This window comes from Dermacentor variabilis, chromosome 7 (genome assembly GCF_050947875.1).
Source record: "Dermacentor variabilis isolate Ectoservices chromosome 7, ASM5094787v1, whole genome shotgun sequence".
Taxonomy (NCBI): Eukaryota; Metazoa; Arthropoda; class Arachnida; order Ixodida; family Ixodidae; genus Dermacentor; species Dermacentor variabilis.
This window is the reverse complement of record NC_134574.1, coordinates 77,489,910-77,516,237: the sequence shown is the minus strand read 5'-3', so window position 1 is coordinate 77,516,237 and position 26,328 is coordinate 77,489,910. Positions and strand designations below refer to the sequence as shown.

The 26,328-nt window shown below is 47.8% G+C and overlaps 1 protein-coding gene across 3 annotated transcripts in view; it reads left to right on the top strand.

The window, feature by feature from the left end:
- The window catches only part of LOC142587547 (sulfotransferase 1B1-like), a 335,465-nt gene that overhangs the window by 134,645 nt on the left and 174,492 nt on the right, over window positions 1-26,328 (top strand). The gene's annotated exons all lie outside the window — the stretch shown is intronic.

Genomic DNA, 26,328 nt, shown 5'->3' with positions numbered 1-26,328 from the left:
TACTAAACGAGAAGAAAGGGGGTTAACCGAGGCTCCCGTTTTTAATTTAACTTGCAGAGCATCGCATGCGAAATGCGAAGGTTGTGGGATCGTTCCCCACCTGCGGCAAGTTGTTTTTTCGTCCACTTTCATTTCTATTCATTTATCGTTTCTTTATTTCATTTATTAGGCACAAGTAATTTCTTCTATGTTGTCCTTGGTGTCAGGGTTTGTTGGCATCTTATGATATGACTAATAAAAATCGGGCCCTCGGTTAACCCCTTTTCATCTCGTTTAGTGGAACAGTTCTTGCTCTTCTCTATCAATGGTTGTAATGTACGTGTGAAAATATCACAGAAGCTGTCCCTTTCTGATTAACGTACTTTTCTGAGGAATACTCATTATGGCTTCCACTGTCGTTCTGTTCACTGCGCTATATTGTTGCACAAAGTAAGTGTTTGTCCGTTTGTTTAATTTTGTTCTTTATTTAACATAATATGGCGCAGTCAACTGAACGTTTCCTGCAGGTGGGAAAAAGAGCCCACTAAGCACCGACATTCTCTTTTTCTCATTTGGGCTTACATTTGAGCTTGCGTAAGCCTGTCACTGTGAATCTCTAGTTCGAGGGAGCTTAGAGCGTGCAAAAAGGATCTGCAGCACTGGGTCGTGCGTTGATTTCTTTATTTTTTTTTGTTACTATGCACCGCGCTCGCGTACGTGTGCAACCACGCAGGTGATGTGCAGCAAGTTTCTCAATTACCTTGAATCGTGTCCCACGTCGCCATTGTCTCTCGACGACCCTGATATGCATCTGGGTCGTCGAGAGACGTGAGAATTGTGGATTTTGAATTGTTGCATGAAGGTGGCTATGATCAACGAACCCATCTTGACATTAAAGAAGACCAACTCCTTCCGGGAAAACGTTAAAATGAGATCTAGAATGTTATTGCCGCATGTAGGTTGGTTAACAAGTTAGACAAAGGGAAAACTCGAGTGCGAGTTGAAGGAATTCATTAGAAGTGTCTGATACGGAAGTCACGTTAGTCCAGTCCATGAGAAAAAAATTGAAATCTCCAAACGAAAATATATCTTATTTCGGGTATTTAGTTGTAACATCCGTTATATTGTCATGAAACCCTTGAATAAATTCCATTGGAGAATCGCGCAGGCGATAACAGATGCCGACAATGGTGTTCGATGAGCAGGACGTAAATGCAACCCATAGAATCTCAAGTATAAAATAAAAAAAAATGGACATGCTTACTAACGGCAATAAAAACATCACCCCTTTTACCAATCCTGTCTTTTCTGTATAATCATATACACCTTCAGCATCACAAACACCAGGCTGTAACCACCTTTCTGAAAGCGAAAGAATGTCGCAAAAGCTATTACATACATCATCATCATCATCATCATCAGCCTAGTTACGCCCACTGCAGGGCAAAGGCCTCTCCCATACTTCTCCAACTACCCCGGTCATGTACTAATTGTGGCCATGTTGTCCCTGCAAACGCCTTAATGTCATCCGCCCACCTAACTTTCTGCCGCCCCCTGCTACGCATCCCTTCCCTTGGAATCCAGTCCGTAACCCTTTGTGACCATCGGTTATCTTCCCTCCTCATTACATGTCCGGCCCATGCCCATTTCTTTTTCTTGATTTCAACTAAGATGTCGTTTACCCGCGTTTGTTGCCTCACCCAATCTGCTCTTTTCTTATCCCTTAACGTCACACCCATCATTCTTCTTTCCATAGCTCGTTGCGTCGTCCTCAATTTCAGCAGAACCCTTTTCGTAAGCCTCCAGGTTTCTGCCCCATATGTGAGTACTGGTAACACACAGCTGTTATACACTTTCCTTTTGAGGGATAGTGGCAACCTGCTGTTCATGATTTGAGAATGCCTGCCAAACGCACCCCAGCCCATTCTTATTCTTCTGGTTACTTCAGTCTCATTATCCGGAACCGTGGTCACTACCTGCCCTAAGTAGATGTATTCCCTTACCACTTCCAGTGCCTCGCTACCTATCGTAAACTGCTGTTCTCTTCCAAGACTGTTAAACATTACTTTAGTTTTCTGCAGATTAATTTTCAGACCCACCCTTCTGCTTTGCCTCTCCAGGTCAGTGAGCATGCATTGCAATTGGTCTCCTGAGTTACTAAGCAAGGCAATATCATCAGCGAATCGCAAGTTCCTAAGGTATTCTCCATCAACTTTTATCCCCAATTCTTCCCACTCCAGGCCTCTGAATACCTCCTGTAAACATGCTGTGAATAGCATTGGAGATATCGTATCTCCCTGTCTGACGCCTTTCTTTATAGGGATTTTGTTGCTTTCTTTGTGGAGGACTACGGTGGCTGTGGAGCCGCTATAGATATCTTCCAGTATCTTTACATATGGCTCATCTACACCCTGATTCCGTAATGCCTCCATGACTGCTGAGGTTTCGACTGAATCAAACGCTTTATCGTAATCAATGAAAGCTATATATAAGGGTTGGTTATATTCTGCACATTTCTCTATCACTTGATTGATAGTGTGAATATGGTCTATTGTTGAGTAGCCTTTACGGAATCCTGCCTGGTCCTTTGGTTGACAGAAGTCTAAGGTGTTCCTGATTCTATTTGCGATTACCTTAGTAAATACTTTGTAGGCAACGGACAGTAAGCTGATCGGTCTATAATTTTTCAAGTCTTTGGCGTCCCCTTTCTTATGGATTAGGATTATGTTAGCGTTCTTCCAAGATTCCGGTACGCTCGAGGTTATGAGGCATTGCGTATACAGGGTGGCCAGTTTCTCTAGAACAATCTGACCACCCTCCTTCAACAAATCTGCTGTTACCTGATCCTCCCCAGCTGCCTTCCCCCTTTGCATAGCTCCTAAGGCTTTCTTTACTTCTTCTGGCGTTACCTGTGGGATTTCGAATTCCTCTAGGCTATTCTCTCTTCCACTATCGTCGTGGGTGCCACTGGTACTGTATAAATCTCTATAGAACTCCTCAGCCACTTGAACTATCTCATCCATATTAGTAACGATATTGCCGGCTTTGTCTCTTAACGCATACATCTGATTCTTGCCTATTTCTAGTTTCTTCTTCACTGTTTTTAGGCTTCCTCCGTTCCTGTGAGCATGTTCAATTCTACCCATATTATACTACCTTATGTCAGCTGTCTTACGCTTGTTGATTGACTTGGTAAGTTCTGCCAGTAGTATTCTAGCTCTAGGGTTAGAGGCTTTCATACATTGGCGTTTCTTGATCAGATCTTTCGTCTCCTGCGATAGCTTACTGGTTTCCTGTCTAACGGCGTTACCACCGACTTCTATTGCGCACTCCTTAATGATGCCCATGCGATAGTCGTTCATTGCTTCAACTCTAAGGTCCTCTTCCTGAGTTAAAGCCAAATACCTGTTCTGTAGCTTGATCCGGAATTCCTCTAGTTTCCCTCTTACCGCTAGCTCATTGATTGGCTTCTTGTGTACCAGTTTCTTCCGTTCCCTCCTCAAGTCTAGGCTAATTCGAGTTCTTACCATCCTATGGTCACTGCAGCGTACCTTGCCGAGCACGTCTACATCTTGTATGATGCCAGGGTTCGCGCAGAGTATGAAGTCGAGTTCATTTCTAGTCTCACCACTCGGGCTCCTCCACGTCCACTTTCGACTAACCCGCTTGCGGAAAAAGGTGTTCATTATCCGCATATTATTCTGTTCTGCAAACTCTACTAACAATTCTCCTCTGCTATTCCTAGAGCCTATGCCATATTCCCCCACTGACTTGTCTCCAGCCTGCTTCTTGCCTACCCTGGCATTGAAGTCGCCCATCAGTATAGTGTATTTTGTTTTGACTTTACCCATCGCCGATTCCACGTCTTCATAAAAGCTTTCGACTTCCTGGTCATCATGACTGCATGTAGGGGCATAGACTTGTACCACCTTCAATTTGTACCTCTTATTAAGTTTCACAAGACCTGCCACCCTCTCGTTAATGCTATAGAATTCCTGTATGTTACCAGCTATTTTCTTATTAATCAGGAATCCGACTCCTAGTTCTCGTCTCTCCGCTAAGCCCCGGTAACACAGTACATGCCCGCTTTTTAGCACTGTATATGCTTCTTTTGTCCTCCTAACCTCACTGAGCCCTATTATATCCCATTTACTACCCTCTAATTCTTCCAATAACACTGCTAGACTCGCCTCACTAGATAGCGTTCTAACGTTAAACGTTGCCAGGTTCAGATTCCAATGGCGGCCTGTCCGGAGCCAGGTATTCTTAGCACCCTCTGCAGCGTCACAGATCTTACCGCCGCCGTGGTCAGTTGCTTCGCGGCTGCTGGGAACTGAGGGCCGGGGTTTCATTGTTGTATTCATATAGGAGGTTGTGGCCAAGTACTGCACCAGGGTGGCCAATCCTGCTCTGGTGAGATAGTGCGTTACCGGTTCTGGTCACCGGGATCAGGCCGCACTCCAGGACTGTTTGTGCAATTTTCTCAACACACGGTTTTTTTTTTGTATTTTCCGGTGGAGAATTGCGCGGCACCGGGATTTGAATCACGGTCCTCTTGCACTGGAGACGGATACTCTACCGTCCCCGCAGGAGTTAAATTAAAATTTGAATTATGGGGTTTTGCGTGACAAAACCACTTTCTGATTATGCACGCCGTAGTGGAGGACTCCGAAAATTTCGACCACTTGGGGTTCTTTAACGTGCACCTAATTCTAAGTACACGGGTGTTTTCGCATTTCGCCCCCATCGAAATGCGGCCGCCGTGGCCGGGGTCCGATCCCGCGACCTCGTGCTCAGCAGTCTAACGCCATAACCACTGAGCAACCACGGCGGGTCCCGCAGGAGTTGTACGCCTCATTTAACCTACAGTGGTGTCCTATTTGATCAGTCAAGGTGGACCAATCTGAGCTCGGTTATACCGCATGGATGGCACTCGGCTAGAGAACCTGGTATTTATGACCTGCACATGTGTGGCCACACATAATTGAGGATATGTAATTTTTTTTTAGGAGGGTTTCCGTACAGTGATAAAATGAAGGAAAATACATTAAAAAGAAAGAAAAAAAAGGGGGGGAGGAAGGAACATAACTTGTGATTTGAACTCGTGATCCTTCAATGTTGGCCGGAAAGGTAGCTCAGTCGGTTGGTTCGTCAAGCTAACGGTTACTTTCAAGCGCCATAGCTCCTGCTCCGAGCCTCATACTTATGTGGAAAGGGACTGATGTTGTCCGCGACAGTCGATTGGACAGTGGTTGGACAGACAGTGGTTGGAAGGTATACTTTCTTGGAGAAATTGCCGCCCGAGGAGAAGAGCGGACTTGAGCGGCTTTATAGACTAGGAAAACTGCCTTAAAATATTTTGACTTGAGGGGAAGCTTCGTTAACAAACTATAACACGGCAATCAGCACTCGAATACGACGAGAGAAATTATTGAGACGTGGGAAATTCCCTTGAAATAAATCTGGTTTGCGAGACAAATGCTTGTATGTATTGAATCTCTTAAAAGATGAGGGGGGGAAATATGCGCTCACCGAGAGGGCATCGTCAGCACGAGACCACCACCAGGCACCTTACTGAGATGTAGAGAGCTTCGCGGCCGGAACAATGTCTCCCCTCTCCGCCGGCCAAGAGTGGAAAACGCGCTTTCCGATCGCTCAAGGTTGCGCGGTCATTGTATAGCTCTAGCGTCTAGGAAAAAGCTTAAACAGGTGCGAGGGCGGCACGCATAGCGTGGGAAGCTAGCCGCCGGAATAGCTATCTCAAGTACTGCTGCTGCCGAGGGCGAAATACCTTCGTGTAATTATAATAACCCTAATAGGACTTCTTTCAAAGAAAAAAAAAGAAAAAGGAAACGGCTCAGAAGGCTATACTACGAGAGCTATGACTGATACTTTTCTATATATATGTATTCATCTCATCTATGGGATCGCATGCGCGCGCTGTTGCTTTGTCTCTGCGTGTAGTAGTTAAGAGAGCCAGTTTAAGGGCGGAGAAGAAGGAAGGAGAGGAAAGCAATATTGCAGCGCCGTGGTTTTAAAGCGCAACCGTGGTAGGGAAACGGAAGGCGGTATAAGCATGCGTGTCCATGATACGCACACGACAAACTGCCTTACATTATTTAGTCTTGAGGGGAAGCTTCGTTAGCAAAATATAACACGGCAATCAGCACTCGAATATAATTATAACCCTAATAATAATTGTAAATATTCATCTCATCTATAGGATCTAAAGCGCGCGCTGTGGCTTTGTCTGTGCGTGTAGTAGTTAAGAGAGCCAGTTTAAGGGCGGAGAAGAGGGAAGGAAAGGAAAGTCTCTGAAGCAAACTTGCAGCGCCGTGGTTTTAAAGCGCAGCCATACATACATACATAGATACGAACAAAGCTGGGTGCGCTTGGACGAAAAGCTGGGTATCTACGTTAGCTATCTAGAAGATTGTATTACTATGTCAGAAGTTGGATCATAAGCGTAAACAATGTTAAATGTTGTCAATGCGCAGCCAGTCAACATTCTTTCTTCTGGCTAACTGCGTCTGTGATGAAAAATGCTCCCGTACGGAGAACTGTAAGCCTTTGAATCTTTTCACCTGTTCCAAAATATGTTGCTTGTCTTTGCAGAACGCAAACTTCACTATAATATGCCGAGACATTTCAGTGCGGTATTGACCAAGCCTATGGTCGCATTCGATTTGGGATGGTTGAAGAGATATGCTGAGCAGTCGGGAACACAGATCAACCACTTTTTTACAGCGAAGCTGTATATAGTTAGGGTTTCATGTATTTTTATTCTCCCTTAACAAAGACTATCATCATCAGTGGCTCGTACCCCCGTAAGCGAGTAAAAAATTCAATAGCTCGTAGCCCCGTAAGGCAGATGCTAAAAGCACTCAGCAAAGAGAAGCGAACAGTGCTTAAATTCTTTCCAATCACGAATACAACATAAGGAACAACATTTCGAAAACTGTCATCATCAATGGCTCATATCCCCGTAAGCAGGCAAAAAATGCAATGACTCATAGTCCGGTAAGGTTCATGGCTACACACTTTGCGTGAGTTAGCTGCGATGACACCTATCCCTGTTGTCGTTGTCGGTGATATTATTGCGGATGATGTCGGTACCGAAAAGGGAGCGGTTTACGCGTTCCGTGTCGCAGACCCTTGCGATGCCACACCGATCCGGCCCAACCCAGCGGCGTACGTGCGTGGATTTGACATTATTAAAGAATGTGATTGCATTTGGAAGGATTGGATGCGCTTTGTAGACGATCATAAGGAAGAAGACGGGACAGGCGCGTCTTCTTCCTTGTGATCGTCTAGAAAGCGCATCCAATCTTTCCAAATACAATGAACCAACTTGCCCAACAACGCTTCTGCTAAATTTGATTGCAGTTGCGAGTGAAATAATGGCCACCGATGAACACATAAAATGAGTGTGCGTAGCTTTCCTCACGATGACCACCTATCAAGACAATAAATGAGTTCGTACGCTTGCTCAAAATTATGTGTGACCTCCTTGTGTGCTAAAGAGCTTCGCTGATCCTCTACCTTCACAGAGTGGAATGGCTCATAATTTTTTTGTCTACTGATACCAAGTTTCATTTTGATCATCCGGTACGCCAAAGAAGATCACATTCGATCGTCTCAATCGGTTTTAAGCGTCCTAGCACCTTAGTTCTATTCGCCTGATTTGTTGCCTTAGGGCCCCCGAAGTACCAGCGGTCGGTTCGCATGCTGCATGCACCTGTTTTCTCATTTCCACTGCTTCCATTCCAACAGCAGGTATTCTCGAGGACAGTTGTTTCAGCTCAACATCAACCGATGCCTGCCAGTTCTTGAGCGCACGTAGGTCGTAGAGTGCAGCGGCGGCGTAGAGTTAGAACACCTGCCTCGCGTACAAGAGGTCCGTGGTTCGAATCCCGGTGCGGCGCAATATTCCACCGGATTGAAAAAAAAATCCGCGTGTTGATAAAATTGCATATACAGGCCTGGAGTGTGGCCTGATCCCGGTGATCAGAATCGGTAACGCACTCCCTCACCAGAGCAGGATTGGCCACCCTGGTGCAGTACTAGGCCGCTACCTCCTATATGAACACAACAATCAAACCCCGGCCCTCAGTCCCCAGCAGCTGCGAAGCAACTGACCACTTCGGTGGTCAGACCTGCGACGCAGCAGAGGATGCTAAGAATCCCTGGCTCCGGACAGGCCGCCATTGGAACATGAACCTGGCAACGTTTAACGCTAGAACGTTATCTAGTGAGGCGAGTCTAGCAGTGCTATTGGAGGAATTAGAGGGCAGTAAATGGGATATAATAGGGCTCAGTGAAGTTAGGAGGCCAAAAGAAGCATATACAGTGCTAAAAAGCGGGCACGTCCTGTGCTACCGGTGCCTTGCGTAGAGACGAGAACTAGGAGTCGGATTCCTGATTAATAAGAATATAGCTCGTAACATACAGGAATTCTATAGCATTAACGAGAAGGTGGCAGGTCTTGTTGTGAAACTTAATAAGAGGTACAAAATGAAGGTTGTTCAGGTCTACGCCCCTACATCCAGTCATGATGACCAGAAAGTCGAAAGCTTCTATGAAGATGTGGAATCGGCCATGGGTAAAGTCAAAACAAAATACACTATACTGATAGGCGACTTCAATGCCAAGGTAGGCAAGAAGTAGGCTGGAGACAAGGCAGTGGGGGAATATGACATAGGCACTAGGAATAGCAGGGGACAGCTATTAGTAGAGTTTGCTGAACAGAATAATATGCGGATAATGAATACCTTCTTCCGCAAGCGGGATAGCCGAAAGTGGACGTGGAGGAGCCCGAACGGCGAGACTAGAAATGATATAGACTTCATTCTCTGCGCTAACCCTGGCATCTTAAAAGATGTGGACGTGCTCAGCAAGGTGCGCTGCAGTGACCATAGGATTGTAAGAACTCGAATTAGCCTAGACCTGAGGAGGGAACGGAAGAAACTGGTACCTAAGAAGCCGATCAATGAGTTACCGGTAAGAGGGAAAATAGAGGAATTCCAGATCAAGCTACAGAACGGGTATTTGGCTTTAACTCAAGAAGAGGACCTTAGTGTTGAAGCAATGAACGACAATCATGTGGGCATCATTAAGGAGTGTGCAATGGAAGTCGGTGGTAACTACGTTAGGAAGGATAGCAGTAAACTATCGCAGGAGACGAAAGATCTGATCAAGAAACGCAAATGTATGAAAGCCTCTAACCCTACAGCTAGAATAGAACTGGCAGAACTTTCGAAGTTAATCAACAAGCTCAAGACAGCTGACATAAGGAAGTATAATATGGATAGAATTGAACATGCTCTCAGGAATCGAGGAAGCCTAAAAGCAGTGAAGAAGAAACTAGGAATTGGCAAGAATCAGATGTAGGCGTTAAGAGAGAAAGCCGGCAATATCATTACTAATATGGATGAGATAGTTCAAGTGGCTGAGGAGTTCTTAGAGATTTATACCGTACCAGTGAAGATAATGGAAGAGAGAATAGTCTAGAGGAATTCGAAATCCCACAGGTAACGCCTGAAGAAGTAAAGAAAGCCTTGGGAGCTATGCAAAGGGGAAGGCAGCTGGGGAGGATCAGGTAAGAGCAGATTTATTGACGGATGGTATGCAGATTGTTCTAGAGAAAGTGGCCACCCTGTATACGCAATGCCTCATGACTTCGAGCTTACGGGAATCTTGGAAAACGCTAACATAACCCTAATCCATAAGAAAGGAGACGCCAAAGACTTGAAAAATTATAGACCGATCAGCTTACTGTCCGTTGCCTACAAAGTATTTACTAAGGTAATTGCAAATAGAATCAGGAACACCTTAGACTTCCGTCAACCAAAGGACCAGGCAGGATTCCGTAAAGGCTACTCAACAATAGACCATATTCACACTATCAATCAGGTGATAGAAAAATGTGCGGAGTATAACCAACCTTTATATATAGCTTTCATTGATTACGAGAAAGCGTTTTATTCAGTCGAAACCTCAGCAGTCATGGAGGCCTTGCGGAATCAGGGTGTGGACGAGCCGTATGTAAAAATACGGAAAGATATCTATAGCAGCTCCACAGCCACCGTAGTCCTCCATAAAGAAAGCAACAAAATCCCAATAAAGAAAGGCGTCAGGCAAGGAGATACAATCTCTCCAATGCTATTCACAGCCTGTGTACAGGAGGTATTCAGAGACCTGGATTGGGAAGAATTGGGGATAAGAGTTAATGGAGAATACCTTAGTAGCTTGCGATTCGCTGATGATATTGCCTTGCCTAGTAACTCGGGGGACCAACTGCAATGCATGCTCACTGACCTGGAGAGGCAAAGCCGAAGGGTGGGTCTAAAAATTAATCTGCAGAAAACTAAAGTAATGTTTAACAGTCTTGGAAGAGAACACCAATTTACGATAGGTAGTGAGGCACTGGAAGTGGTAAGGGAATACATCTACTTAGGACAGATAGTGACTGCGGATGCGTATCATGAGACTGAAATAATCAGAAGAATAAGAATGGGCTGGGGTGCGTTTGGCAGGCATTCTCAGATCATGAGAGCAGGTTGCCATTATTCCTCAAGAGAAAAGTATATAATAGCTGTTTCTTACCAGTACTCAGGTATGGGGCAGAAACCTGGAGGCTTACGAAAAGGGTTCTACTTAAATTGAGGACGACGCAACGAGCTATGGAAAGAAGAATGATAGGTGTAACATTAAGGGATAAGAAAAGAGCAGATTGGGTGAGGGAACAAACGCGAGTTAATGATATCTTAGTTGAAATCAAGAAAAAGGAATGTGGGGGGGGGGGGCATGGACAGGACACGTAATGAGGAGGGAAGATAATCGATGGTCATTAAGAGTTACGGAATGGATTCCAAGGGAAGGGAAGCATAGCACAGGGCGGCAGAAAGTTAGGTGGGCGGATGAGATTAAGAAGTTTGCTGGGATAACGTGGCCACAATTAGTACATGACCGGGGTAGTTGGAGAAGTATGGGAGAGGCCTTTGCCCTGCAGTGGGCGTAACCAGGCTGATGATGATGATGGTGATGATGATGTCGTTGCGTATTTGGTCTTGGCCTAATTCTATCCCTTGAATAGTAGCAAGAACTGTTGCTAATACGTCGTTGTTAGAGGGACGTTAGGCTGCGGAGCACGAGGTCGCGGGATCGAATCCCGGGCACGTCGGCTGCATTTCGATGGGGGCGAAATGCGAAAACACCCGTGTACTTAGATTTAGGTGCACGTTAAAGAACCCCAGGTGGTCAAAATTTCCGCAGTGCCCCACTACGCCGTGCCTCATAATCCGAAAGTGGTTTTGGCGCGTAAAACCCCATAATTTATTTTAATTTTTTTTTGTTAGAGGGACCTGGATTTTGTTCGATGTCGCTGGAAAGAATTAAGCAGGCTTGCAAGGCAAAGGTCAACTCTACGTTTGAGTGGAGCAAACATGTTCAACACATTCGCGATTTTCGCGATGGTCTTCACGCAAATACGTACGCTGAAGTAACTAACCTGGCGTAGTACGATGCACAAATGGACCATACCGTGTGCGGTGTCTTGCTGTCTTCAAAAATATTGCATAAATTCTTTTGTCCTAGTTCTTTATAGGCACTTCTGTTCGAGGAATGAGTGTGCAAAATTTGATTTCGGATTATTCATTTAGAAGTGATCTAGATTTGGGGGGGGGGGGGTAACATGAGGTGGAGCAAACTTTTGTTTTGGAAGAACATAAACAAATGTTTAATGTGAAAGATGTCGAAAACACTTAGAAGCCATAGAGACCTTGTCGCCGTTTTCTGGTGGTTTTAAAAGAATAAGAAATGCTTAAGTACAAAAATACCCTTTAATGCTACAGAAAGCGCAAAATGAAAAGATGTTTTTGAATAATATTTATATGAAAGAAATGTTACTGCTTTTCGGAATCAGTGCAATGGAGTTTTGGCCTCGCAGTACGAGAGTGTGGGTTGGAAAACTCGTTGTAACTCTTAAACTAATGTTGATAGGAAGATCGGGCATACACAAAATGTAAAAAAAGCAGAAAAGTCAGTTTTCTGCAAGAAAATTTACGTTTGGAAATGTGGCCGCTCACTTAAGCGGGCCTTTATTGCTTTAAAGCAGTGGTCGATATAGTTGACAATTCAGTTCTGAGATAAGCAGTGCGAGCTTAACATCGGTCAGCCGACAAAGTAATCGCCGCAGTGGCACACTGACCATGGCTTTCTGTTAACGGCAGCCGCGTTGCAATGGAAGCGGCGCGTAAAAATGGTCTAGTACACTGTACAGGTTCAAGCAGAATTGACAGCGGGGCGAGTTCATCAACGTTCGTTTTTCGAAACCGCGCAAGAAGGACGCGGGAGGAAGCACATACAGGACCGGCACTGGTTGACTGCTTGCCTTTCGCACGTATACGTTTGTCCACCTGGTAACGCCTTGTGGAACCCCAAGCCATGCTTTACAGCCAGGTCACCAGCACTATTCTTCGTATCGCATCGATTTCCGGTCTCATTTTGACCTCTCTGCGTGATTTTCTACAACAGCCTCATCGACATCTTTACAACAGCAATATTTACGATTCTTGATAATTACTTTATATAATCGCATGTCAGGGACTAAACGGTCGGTTTCTCAAGGAGACTCTAAATAAAAATGCACTTCGTTTTATTCACGTAGCATTATCGATGCCTTTGAATTTTTTCTAAGAACTTTGCTCATTATAGATAGGACACCCTGTGTTTGTTTAGACTATCCTAAACAATGGATTTTACACTGTCCGAAATTCAGTTGCGGTTGGCTTTTGAGTCGACACGCGTTCATGACGCAATGACGCACTGTACCGTGCAGTCTCAAATGAATTCGATGCACCGAAGCCAGTATGTTCGTGCGAACTCGGTCAGGCTGTGCGGTGCCCTCGTTACAAAATCCGTCGAGGAACTGTGTGTTCTGTTTGCGCTGACATTTAATTGCTGGCAGTAGACCTTCTGATGAGCTTCAATCGAAAGGCGCCCAATTTTAGCAAGGACCGCCACGTTGGCACAGAGGCTACGGCGTTGGCTGCCGAGCTCCAGGTCGCGGGTTCGACGTCCTGCCGCAGCGGGCCGCGTTTCGATGTCAGCGAAAACGCTCGCGTGCTTAGGTTTGGGTGCGCGTTAAAGGTCCCCCGGGTGCTCGAAATCAGGGCGGCTGTCGTAATGAACGGATGTGCAGGTTCGACACGCTAAATCGCACCGGACGCCCGCGTCGGAAACGCGCGCGTCACGTGTTTGCGGCTTTAGGCGAAGCTGGTTTTCTGTGGAGAGGAAGCCCGCCCTGGGTCGACAGTGACGGTGTACAAATGTCGCTTCGCGATTAGCGGGTACCAAAGTGCGACGTTTGTCACTGCGGAATGAAAACATTTCTAAATAAGCAAGAAAATAAAATGAAAGGGGGGTGCGCGTTCGCCGTTTCCGGCAACGTGCCACTCAGATTCGTGAGATTGAATCTTGAGGGCGCAGTGGAGCGAGCTGTCTGAATCTTCCGGCATCACTCCTCCGCGGTCCCCGACATATGAGGCGGATCTATTCAGTGGTTTGCGAGGTGGAACATTCATTCATGGCAGCGGGCGGAGCACCTGAAGCGGAATTTGGATGCAGTCGCTAGCCGGTCACCTTCACGGTCTCTTCTTTACTTCTTTTGATTCACAGCTGCGTCTTCGCCTTAGTCAGGAAGTGCTGAGGCGATGAAAAGTGGTTTCGTAGAATAAGTATACCGTAACCTTTTTTTTTTGGGGGGGGGGGTGAAGCAGACAACAAGAATATCACGCTGTAGATACCGAAATTCCGTCATATCAACTGCATCATTTCTAGAGGCAGACACATGCTTACAAGGCAGAATACACTTATGTTAGCTAATCAGTAAAAATTTACTAATCAACTTTCGAGCTCTTTACTTTAGAGCACACGTACATCCCAATTAGCGGCATTAGACCTTGGAATGGGCCAGCTGTATAAATGCAACAGAAATCCTGTGCCCAGAACCGGTTTTAGTAGAGAGTTACTAGTAGCAAGGTCTTTCTGTATACTTGAGGGAACCATATAGTAGCATCTGTACGTGGCTTAATGGAAATTGGCGCGCGCACTTGCTATACGGGAGGTGGCCGCTCTCGTCTGTACGCCAGGACTGCAGCAGCCACAGTCAGCAATGGCCGGAAAGGCCAGAAAGGACCCTGTTTTGCCCAACGCATTGTATATGTGCGCTACGCTGAGCTTGGTGCCTGTAAGTTCTGATTTGTGTGCGGGAAACTTGGCGCACAGCCTGTAGTAGCTTGTTTTTTGAAACGCTGGAGCGAGTTTTCCCCAGTGGAGGATAGTTCAGCAAATTGCCAAATAAATAATTGCCGTAATAAATTTGCTGTAGCCCGAAGAAAATTTCGTTGGTGCGCTTTTGTAGAAATGTGACCTCCATGACCCGAACTAAAGGTGAAAAGGTTCTTATTATTTTCCTCGATGTGAAAATGCGTTTGATGTAGGTTCACGGTTTGCAAATCCGCGCCCCGGCGACGGTTGTGTCCGAGTGACGGAAACGGGTCTCGAAGGCCACACGTTTCGCTGTCTGCATGCGGCGGACGCGATTGCGGAAGCCAGAAACATCCGACCCTTATCAACCGTTCGTTAAAGAACCCCAGGTAGTCCAAATTTCCGGACTCTCCCTAGTAGGGCGTGCCTCAAAATCAGATAGTGATTTTGGCACATAAGACCCCATAATTAAATTTTTTTATGAACTGTTATCAGGGCTTGTTAACATTATCAGAATTGAGCCGACCATTATAAGCCCTTATCGCTCTTTAAGACGTTGTCCATCCGCAGCGATCCATTATCAACTGCAATGACACCGATATAACCCATTATCACTCCTCATCCTTATCAAACCACCCACTCATTATCTGCCTGTGTTGCGTAACGTGAAGCGCATGAGCCCTCATAGATCGGTGGCATTTCGGTCGGCGAAGGAACGCCTCCATCGGAAGGCAGACGTCGCGACCACTGAAACGCAAAGGGGATGTGGTGTGTCTGGCATGAAATTTTCGCAAAATCGGAACGTTCCTGATAGAGGCGGCTTTTATTCAACCATCACCAAATCTTTCAATAAGGCCTTCAGGGAAACTGTACATTATTTTCTAAACATTATTTTCTCTATAGCGATTCGTCTTATTGTATAATTGTATAATTTCCTTCGTTAGATTTCTTGTAACTAACTCGTAATCTTGTTTTGCATTCTCCAGTACTTACTTTCTTCCATGTTTGCTTATATATGATTTTAATGTAGTTCAATTCGTTGCTTTAGAAAGCGCATTTTTATAAATAACAGGAGGTCCCGATACAGTCATTGACTATGGGACCTCCTTCTGTATATTATTTGTTTTTACAACCTGTAATCTATAATGAATAAAATCAATTTCAAAGTCTTACGTGACGGACAAATGTCCTCGTTGGGTAAGCATAAAAAATTGGCCGACAGTTGTGCTTCTTGGTAATGCGACGTTTGAGCGCAGCTGCTGCCTTGTTGCATCAGTCAACCGCATACGCAACACGCAGTGCCGAACGGAAATGGTTCCGATTGCGCAGCACACTCCGCGATCCGCCGCTATCGAGCCTGCGCTCCGGCGACGCGTCATCACGCCATATTACGGTGTGTAACTGCCACGGAGAGGGGGGGGGAGATTAGGAATTATTATTTAATGTTTCTTCTGAGGTGGGATGAGGAAACGGGTGGAGAACAGGGGTATTCAGTAGAGGTCACACACTCATTCACTCTCACACAGGTCTCAATGTGGCCGCGCAGGGTTGGGGCGGGAACTAGCAGTAAGGGGATGAAACGCTATAAAGACACGTTTATAGTCCGACGTTATCGGCGCGAGGGCGAGCGTCTTTCGCAGTCAGTCACGCTACGTCGGTTGCGCTGCGCCAGCCGAGATGCCATCCCCTCTATACTTCAACGCGCGCGCCGTCGGCTGCTATCTTCGGAGCATGCGCAGAACGCTCGCCAAGTCGCGCGCCGTCCGCAAGAGCAGTCTGCGGAGTTGTGTTGGCGCCTTTTTCTTCGCGCGCAATGCATTGTGGGTCGACGCGGTCAGCGGCGTTGGCGCGCGAATGGAGCAGGAGCCAAATTTGCGCCGAGCCCGTCGGGGCGCGCTGGCAGCCGCCGGTCACGTCGGCGCTGCAGTGCGTCGGACTATAGAAGTTGTTTTCGCCAACGTAACGTAGCGTGCGCGAGCGCGCGCGTGCGTTACGTCGGACTATATTTACGCCTTAACTGTCTTTCGAGTCACCGCAACGGCACTGCGCCAGGTAAGGGTAGGTATAGAGCAAGAGTGGAGGCAGGAGGACAGCCAGGCGCAAGCACTGCCAGAAGCAACAAACGCCACTGAGGAACGCGCCCCGCAAACGGGGAAGCGAGAGACATGGCTGGGAGCCGTACAGCCACGCGACGCGGAGACGGAGGAGCGGAGAGCCGTGGGCAATGCGCGAGGCGGCAACCAACGCCCGCCGCCGGCACCGCGGCAGTGCCGCAACAGCGGCTGAAGGGCCAGCGAGGGCGGAGTGGACGGTAGTGGCGAGAGTAACCGCAACGGCGCTGTGCGGAGGAAAGGGGCGAGAGGATAGGCGAGAACACGTGACCCGGCTTTAGAGGACAAGGGGAGAGCAAGACTCGCGCCGCGCGCGAGAGGTGGCAGCAGGAGCGCGCACAGCTTAAAGCCCCTTGATAATTTGAAAGTAGCGACACTCTCCTCCTCACGGCGCTTTCCTCCTCGATTCTCCTCACCCGCCGGCTGCGCACGGCACGCTAATCCTCCTGGGCTCCCGCGGACGGGCCGCAGGATTCTATGGAGGCGTGTTCTTTTGGGCCAGTTGCGCGCCCCACTGGGGTTCAAAATTTTGAGAAATGCTAATAACAGCATCGATAATGCTGAAGGCAACGTTTATGAGGAGGTTGGTTTTTTTCTTAAAGCCGTATGAACGGGGTATACCGATGTAAAGGGAGCTTTGTGGCGAGTTCTATGCTCCAGACAATTTTTCTGCCACATGATCAGATGCTTTACTTCATGCGTCTGATCTAGTATTGCTTGTGACACATCCCTTTGTACGTGGTTCATTAAGCGAAAGCCTTCGACCTCTGTTTCAAGGTCCCGTTGTGAGCTACAGAGAATATCACGTGACCGAAGAAAGGCAGGAAGCGAACCAAAGCATTTGCAGCCGCGCATAGCAGATGATTAATGATTAGCAAAGTAATGATGATTAGTGATTGGATTAAGATGAATTCGGGTGTATTAAGGAGCGTTAAGGTGGATTAAAGTTGATGAAAGTGGATTAAGGTGCATAAAGGAGGACAAGGTTGGATTAAGGTCGATGAAGGTGGATTAGGGTGGATGAAGGTGCATTAAGGACCATTATGGTGGATTAGGGTGGATTAAAGTGCATGAAGGAGGATGAGGGTGGATTAAGAAGGATTAAGGTGCATTAAGGATTAGGTTGGCTAAAGTGAATTAAAGTTAATGAAGGAGGATAAGGGTGGATTAAGGAGGATTAGGGTGGACTAAGGTAAATGAATGGGGATTAAGGTGCATTAAGGACGATTATAGTGGATTAGGGTGGATTAAAGTGAATGAGGAGGCAGCAGGGTTGATTAAGGAGGATTAAAGTGCAAAAAAGAGGGTTAGAGTAGATTAAGGTCGATGAAGGTGGATTAGGGTGCATTAAGGAGGACTCTCGTGGATTATGGTGGATTAAAGTGAATGAAGGCGGATTTAGGTCTATGAATGTGGATTCAGTGGATTAATGTGCATTAGGAGGATTGTGGTAGTCTAATCGGTCTTAATACTCAATGAACCCTATTTCACCTTAGTCCACCCTAATCCACCTTAATGCTCATTCATCCACCTTAATCCAGCTTAGTACTCCCAATCCACCTTAATACAACCTAATCAACGTACATCGCATCTAATGCACCTTAGCCTACCATATACGGTCTTAATTCTCTTTATCAATCCGCATCCACCATAATCCGCCTTAATCCTCCATCCACCTTAATCCTTATTTATGCACCTTAATCCAACGTTATCCTGCCTAATAGTCCCAATCTACCTTAATACACCCTAATCCACCTCTATCAAGCCTAATCCAGCTCCATGGTCCCTAATCCACCTTAATCTACCCTAGTCCACCCCTGTAGAAGAGAATGATTACCCAAGCTAATTAATGAATCGTTAGTTGTTTACATAAGGTGGATTAGGGAGGATTAAGGTTGATTAGAGTGTATTAAAGAAGATTAAGGTGGATTGGATTGCATTATGAAGGATTAAGATGCATCAATAAAGATTAAGGTGCGTGGAGGAGGATTAAGGCGGATTATGGTGGATTAAGGTGAAGTGTTGATGAAAGGGTATTAAAACCGATTAGGGTGGATTAGGGTCATGAACTAGGATTAGGGAGGATAAAGGTGGATAAAGGAATATTAAGGTCGATTAATGTAGATTAAGGTGAATTAGGGTTGATAAAGGAGGATTAAGACCGATTTGGATGGACTAGGGTAGATTAAGGTTTTAATCGGTCTTAATCCTCCTTTATCAACCCTAATTCACCTTAATCTACATTAATCGACCTTAATATTCCTTTATCCACCTTTATCCTCCCTAATCCTAGTTCATGACCCTAATCCACCCTAATCGGTTTTAATACCCTTTCATCAACACTTCACCTTAATCCACCATAATCCGCCTTAATCCTCCTCCACGCACCTTAATCTTTATTGATGCATCTTAATCCTTCATAATGCAATCCAATCCACCTTAATCTTCTTTAATACACTCTAATCAACCTTAATCCTCCCTAATCCACCTTATGTCAACAACTAACGATTCATTAATTAGCTTGGGTAATCATTCTCTTCTACAGGAGTGGACATGCTTTGGGTCCCCTCTGGCCTTCCTTGGGTCACGTAATACTTCCAGTTTACAACGCGACCTTGAAATATAGAGATCTAAAAGCCTCCTTAAAACTAAAAAAAAACAACTCAACGTTGACTAGCTAACGCTTGTCACCTGCAATATACGGGTATATTTGCCACTAATTTTTTCAGGGCGCAAAGCAGAATCTATAATGCTGCACTTCCGACTGAATAACAACAGTTAGCGACGTGCGAGGGGAATATTAAGCATACTGAGGACAACCGCAACAAAAGCGCTGGTGAGCAGGCAGGAAGAACGAAAAAAAATGCAGCATTACGGGATGCTGCGCTACGAGCTCTAAGAAAGACGCCTCAGCTCGCAAACAACGCTGTTCTTTGTCGGAATAAAGTTCTTTCGGCCAATGTCACGCAGCCACTGCTTCCTGCGCAAGCGGTCACGCTTTCTTTGTGGTATCATAAAAAACGCATAGTCATCTTGAGGCTTCTTGCTGCAGTTATATGCGCAACAGCCCGGCATAGCGCTAGCACAGAGAGCAGGAAACATGGCGTAGAACGTTCGCTACGCCGAGCTAAAGCGCCGAGCCAGCCGTGCTCAGGAGGAAAATGGCGCGAACGAAAAAGAAAAACACAAGCAAAACCCAAGATACGCGCGTTTCCAAGGGCAACGGCAAGGAGACCAATCGGCGTGCAGAAAAAACGGGGGCAGAACTGGTTGCCGCGGGGGGAACGCACTAGGGGCGAGGAGGAGGCGAGGAGGTCGCGCGGCGGCGGCAGAGTTCAAAGAGTGTCGTTACTTTCAAATTATCAAGGGACTTTAGCACAGCTAGAGCAGCGCGCGGATGGTGACCTTGGTTACGGCGAGGGATGACGGCGCCGCGAGAGGCAGAAGCGGGCGCCAAAGAGCTGTGCTCTGGGGCCGAATCTTATAACGGTTCGAAATATGAACCGTCCGCTTCGCCGCTTACGTCATTAGATGTGTCACTCCCAAGCCGGCGGTGGAAGAAGGGGAGTACGCGACCAATAGATGAGAGGGTGCCACCTCTGAAGTGTACGTCATTATATGACGAGCTAATCGAGGAATTGCAGAATGTTTCTGCTTGCTAAATGAATGTAAAATATAAATTAAATATTATACGCCAAGTTTTGAAAGATAAACTTGTGGTGTCGGGCGTTTACGCAATGCAGAAGTAATTTATTAATGTCATTCTCTTTCATTCTCAGCCCACAGGCGGTATCGTAAGCGTAAATGAGTTGGCCACGGAGTTGGCAGAGCGCAGGGCTATGTCGTCTGCTACCAGGAGCTCGCACGATGCATGCAATAGGAACGCACTACCAGCACTTCTCAAGTAGCTAGCACGACAAAACCGTGAACTGGTTCTTAGGGACACCTTTACGAGCCGACTATGTCAATTTTCCTTCTTTTTTCGTCCTTCGTCATCGGCTCGGACATGACTCGCTCGCCGCCGCGCTGCCGCTATCCCTGCGATCTGCCCCACGGCGCGTCGCGTGATAGAAGCAGTGGAACTTGAATCGAACATTACGGTATACGGGCCCTGCATTGCCTGCGCGAAGTCAAACCGAAGAGTGTGGTGCTGACGGTGTGCGCTGTGCCGTGAAATTGAGAAACAAAGTATGGCACTCCCGAACTAGAGAAAAAAGGCAAGCCAAATAAGAGAGCTCCACAATACCTTCCCGTCCTGACTGTATAGTTTTATCAGCCGAACGAAGGAAGCGCTGAACCAGCCTAGGTTGAACCCTTCTGACTGCTGAACGGCGATCTGCGAGCTATTCACACTGGCGATAGCACTGGGAATTCGATCTCACCATGCAAATATCTCCTTGGCATTGACTTTGAAGCTGAAGTCACGGCAAAGCTGACCCAGCCCTTCAACCGGCCAACACAGTAATTGCGAGAGCAACTTTGTGGACAATGCCGGCAGCAGAGATCTAGGCTATTCCGATTAATGCTTCGCGTCCGACTGAGCTCTGGGAGCTGCAAGCCGGCGGCGATGAACCGCAGCGCGCAATATCCCTTCCTCTGCGTGGAATGGCCACTCGTACGCTTGCACCCGAGTCTCCTCCATTTGATAGCGTAGCCTGCAAAAGGTCTACTTAGAATGCCAGAAAGGGCGGTGCAACTCATTATCCGTCACTTCTTCGAAAGCGTATCGCATTTCCAGCCGTGGTCGACACCGAAAGAGCAACGCCAAGCAGACGACGAAGGCAAGTAATAGCCTCCGAAGCAACCAACGCACGCGCGCGCGACGCCCGCGCGTCTCCGGGGGCGCGCGACCGGCGCGCGCGGCCAGGGTCACAAGCCAACAGCCAAGCCACACCAACGGAACCCAAAGCGGACTACCCCTTCTCCGGTTCCTACGACCGGTTCGCTTTGAAGATGATTGACGTATTCGTGACGTATTCGAAAATTGCGACAGCGCCCCGCTGCCTCTGACGACCTGTGACGTAATCAAAATTTTGGCCAATCAGGTGAGGCCAAAAGAACGGTTCCCCAACCGAACCGCTTTAAGATTCGGCCCCTGATCTGCTTACGCAGTTAAAACACGTTTTCGCGTCACATAAATCTGCCTCACTCAGCGTTGATTGCTTACCGCCGCGTAGCTGCGAAGACAGCCGCTTGAAAACCCGATTTAGCCGAAGTGCCAATATCTGTCTGGAACAGACACCCGTGCTCACCGCCTCTCCCAAGAATACGATCCTTCCCGCACCGTCTGCGCATACGTAGGTGCGCCTGCGAGTGTGCGTGCGGCTTGACCTCTACCACGAGTTTCATGTATCAATCGTCGTTATTCGTAATCGCCGGGTTATACCTCGTTAGTCCGGTGGCAGTTTCGAGGTCAACGTGGGCGATATTGCTCGACATGCACGCGTCTCGTAATCGCGAGACGCGCACGCCTCGTACGCTTGGAAAGAAACCGGGGATAAAGTCGCAGTGCCGTTTCGCGCGGCGTGCTCACCGTGCGGAGTGCCCGTTTCATTACACCGTATTTACTCGAATATATGCCGGTCTCTACTCCGGGCCGACTCGCGAAATTAGGAATAATAATAATAATAATAATAATAATAATAATAATAATAAACAGCTGCGCGAATGTAAAGCCCAACGAGGAAAAAATAAAGGGTGGGTGCATTCGACTGCAAAAACAGTTTATGAAAGGTTCGCTCGTTGTCTTCATAGACATCGCTGGATTGTTTGTCACTGGGTCCTTCCCGCTGTGCAGTCTCCTCAATTGCGCTTGTAGCGTTGTAGATGGTGCCCTTTCTGAATGCTCGCATTATCGTCTAGGCCATAATTACCAAGCGAAGTGCGGAAGCATGTCGAACGCGTGTTGCACTGGAGCGCCGTGTGAACTCTCTGAGTAACTCCTCGAACCTTTGCAACCTCCAGCGAGGACCGGCTCATCTTACCCGGCAAGAAGCCGACGCAGCATGTACTCCCCAAAATACGGGCAAGAAGGTGCAGAAAGATTTGCTTCTATAAAGGAGTCAGTCATGAGCTTGAAGGTTCATATCTTTTGCAGTGAAGGTTACGTGCAGCTCGTTGTTTCGCTGCGTGATTCCGTAGAGAAGAGAGCTGGCAGCAGCAGCAGTAGTAGCAGTAATAGTAGTAGTAGTAGTAGTAGTAGTAGTAGTAGTAGTAGTAGTAGTAGTAGTAGTAGTACAGATGTTGCTAAGCGTATTCGTCGTGCCAGCGCTATCCTACGTGCGAACTATTCGGCAAGACAGTATCAGCCGCGGTCAACAAAACCCGGCGGGGATCTCCGCGAAAGGTTTGCCTCAAACGTACCGGCCTACATTCCAGTAAATGCGGTAGTAGTCGCCTTATCGATGACCACCGCTGCGGGAACGCGAAGGAAGGGTTTTTTTTTTTTTCTCCGGGTGCGAGCACACACACGCAGCAGTTCCGTTCGCTTATCTCGCCTACTTACGCCGTCGCCGTTCTTTTGCGTCAGCGGACCGCTCGGCGTTGTGCACGGTGCGGGTGAGGAGGAGGACGTGCCTTATTACCGGTGCACATGAACTCGCGGCTACCGCCGTTAGCGTGGCGTGGCGGCATTCGCCCTTGCGTCCGATTGCACTTGCCTCGGTGCAAGGTAAACTATGCGCGGGGCCGTGGAGTGGTACGACTTCATGACGCGACAAACAAGGACGATCGTCCATGTTGTTGCGGTTCGCGCTCCGCGCTCTCCCCCATACGGTGTACTGATGTTATACCTACTGGCCATATCAGCGATCCCTTTAAGGTAAACGAAAGAGAAGCAGCCTACAAGTCGTGATGGCTCATCATCAGCTATGGCAGCCCGTGGGCGCTGACGCCAAGATATCGCTTTCGACGCACGCATCTCGACGTAAATCTTCCTAAACATTATGGTGCGGAGTCATTAATGGGGCATATACTAAATTCGCTGCAGTTTGCGAGCAGTGTTACTGGGAGAACTAACGAGGGACGAAAAAGAGACTGTGCTGACACGGGGCCGTGTCGCGTTGTCCTCGCGCGCTGTTTGAAACGGTGGCTCTGGTCCAGTAGTTTACTTAAAGTCCGGGGTTTTAAGTGGGCCAAAACCATGATCTGAATAGGAGGCACGGTGGGGGACTCCGGATTAATTATGACCACCTAGGGTTATTTGGTGCAAGAGTGATTTTTTTTTTCTCTTATCGCTGCGAATAATTCACGCAGTGTGGTGTGTAGGCCCGTAGGTTCTAGTGTCGTTCGTTTCAAGCGGCGCCTTTCTGGAACACTTTATATCGCACTTACCCGAGTCTTTTTTTTTTCTTTTTAAGCATTTATGGAACGTGTGTATGCGTATTCATTAGTCGGTGTCTGTGTCACGAAAATAAGAGGCCGAGGCCGACCGCGGTCTCGACCGGCAAGAACAAGAAAATAAAATTATGGTTTCATGTGGATGCTATATTTGAGCTCCTTTTCAAAAGGCTCGCTGGTCGTCTTCAGCATTGCTTCCTCCATTAAAGGCGGCCATGTATCCCTAATTTGTTGCGCTGGCGACGTTTGCCAGCCACCCAGAAATTGAGAGGTTGAGGTAGGAGTGGGTGGAGGGGGCAAGCAGCACGTGTCTGGTCGTTGGGGTTAATGGGAGCTTTCCTGTTTTTCGCTCACATATAGCATGTGTTCCTATTTGTACGGTTGTCCCTCGACAATGGCAAAATTTAAGTGTATAGGGCACAAGGGCAGGATAATGGCACCTAATTTTGTGTGGGCCCTCGTTAAGAAAAGCCTGGTTAAGCCGAATATTCGGATACGCCGCACACATGCGCAAGCCCGTAGACGCCGTGCAAAGCTTGAAGCTCTAACTGCCCGTTCGTTAAGCCGAACTTCCGCAGTTGTCGCCTATGCTTCACTCCGCAGCATTCTGGGCTCGGCGAGCGGCGTGCAGTGACCACCAAAATCAAATGGTGTTTCTGTCGCTATAGACAGCCACTCAGCTCCAGCGATAACGTGAAACTCCTCAGGAACGACACCATCGGCGTCAACTGACTCCATACTGACTGCATTCTATGCCTGCGAATTTCTCGATCTCATCACACCACTTAGTTTTCTGCCGTCCCGGTTACCTTCTGTACCCAGTACATGGCATGTCCATATGTTTCTTCCCATTATTCTCGACTACCATATCCGCTACCCCCGTTATGCCTTCTGACCCGTCATAGCAACACACAGATGGGAAATGTTCCGGCAGCGCGCCACTAGCACATGCTACTGCAGCCACTGGATGGCGGTCAGGTGGCGTCGCGGCTGTTTCAGGTTTCTACGAGATCTCCCTACACCAGCCGCTTGGGCTACAACGTAACCGAATCACCATTCTGAAGTGCAACAGACGCGCGTCAGTTTCACGGCTTGATTGAACCTGATAAGCGACATTGTTGCCATAAGCACGGAAGTGTTCGGACGCTACAGCATGCACAGTTGTACCGCGATAGAGTACAAACGCCCGCTTCGAGATAACGCTGGCTAGAGGCCATTGTCAACGCGCAATGTTTGCGGCAAGATATGCTTCCTCCGCTCGCTACAGACTATGTGATGTGCCGCTGCTCTCATTGTGGAAAGCTTGGGCGCCCGGAATGGGCAGCGAAGAAAGGGGGCTACTAATTGAGAGGAAAGTCGTGCTCTGGGCTGTTCGTATACCACTGTTGAAAATTTCTTGTGAAAAAAAAATTCAGTGCCATTCCAGTATGAAGGTGGATGACCGGTGAAGCTGTGTGTGTGGGCCCTGTAGGAGTTGGAGGTCGTAGGGATAAACTTGGCTCTTCGTGAGGACTTACAGGAATTTATTTGCATATTTACTTTAAAACATGAGATACATTTCGACAGTCTAGCGTGACTCCCAAATGGAGCACGCAAGACGAAGCATACGAGCACGAAGCTCCAAACACACCCAGCACACTGCTTCTCGAGTACGAGCACACTGCTCACGAGCACACACTAGCAGCCGACAACAGCTGCTTATAAACACTCCGTCCTCCCTAGATCTCTAGGTGAGGGAAAAACGTTCGACCAGAGTCGTCGTAGCCGAGCCGCCTATGAGCGGTAGGGCTTACACACACACTTCCGCGCAGGTTTCACTGCCCCCACCGAGGTGAGACGGTCTTCACAGAACTGGGTCTTGCCCGAAGGAGGCGCCTCTTATTCCCCGAGCTGACCCCCGCAGCGTGGCCGCCGCAGTTCTCCGTTGTGTTGCGTCTTGAAAGGCGTGTGGGACGGTGCCGCCAAATACATTCCCTCGGGAACTCCCTCGCTGCCGAAAGACGGGTTCGTGGTGGCGAGTTCACTAACAAAGCTTGGTTCGTCGACTTCGTCTCGGCATTCCGGCGACGAAGAGTTGCTGACTCGGCGCATTGTCCCCCTCACACAGTCGGTCGCCGCAGCAGACATCATGACGCCAAGAGCCTGCGGAACGACGCCTTGTTGTCCTATCAAAGCAAGTCGACACAGTAGACCTAGAGGCGCCGTTCAGCTGTAGAAGGACGGTCGGTTCCTAGAAAACGCCAGCCCTGCTGCTGCAGCTGGCTGAGAAAACATTGCATGTCGGCACCTCTGCAGGCCGTTCGTAAGAGCCCCTTAATGGCGCACTGTCCATTGCCGTGCGTAGAACGCCGTATGTAGATAAATGGGAGGCGAGGCGCCACTGGTCGATCCTCCGCGGTGTTGTGCCTCGGAAAATGACGAGGCACCGGGGGGTACACGTGCCCATGTATTGTTGTAAAATGTGGCACGACACATTTTACTAACTAATCCCGACACATAGAATAGACACGCACCTCACTCCGCACTCGGAGGGCACGCACTGTTTCACAGTAGCCAAGGCGATCGTGCGGTGGCCGACGTGCCGCAGCGCAGTAATGGTTGTGTGGTCACACGAAAAACCACAAGCGGTCAC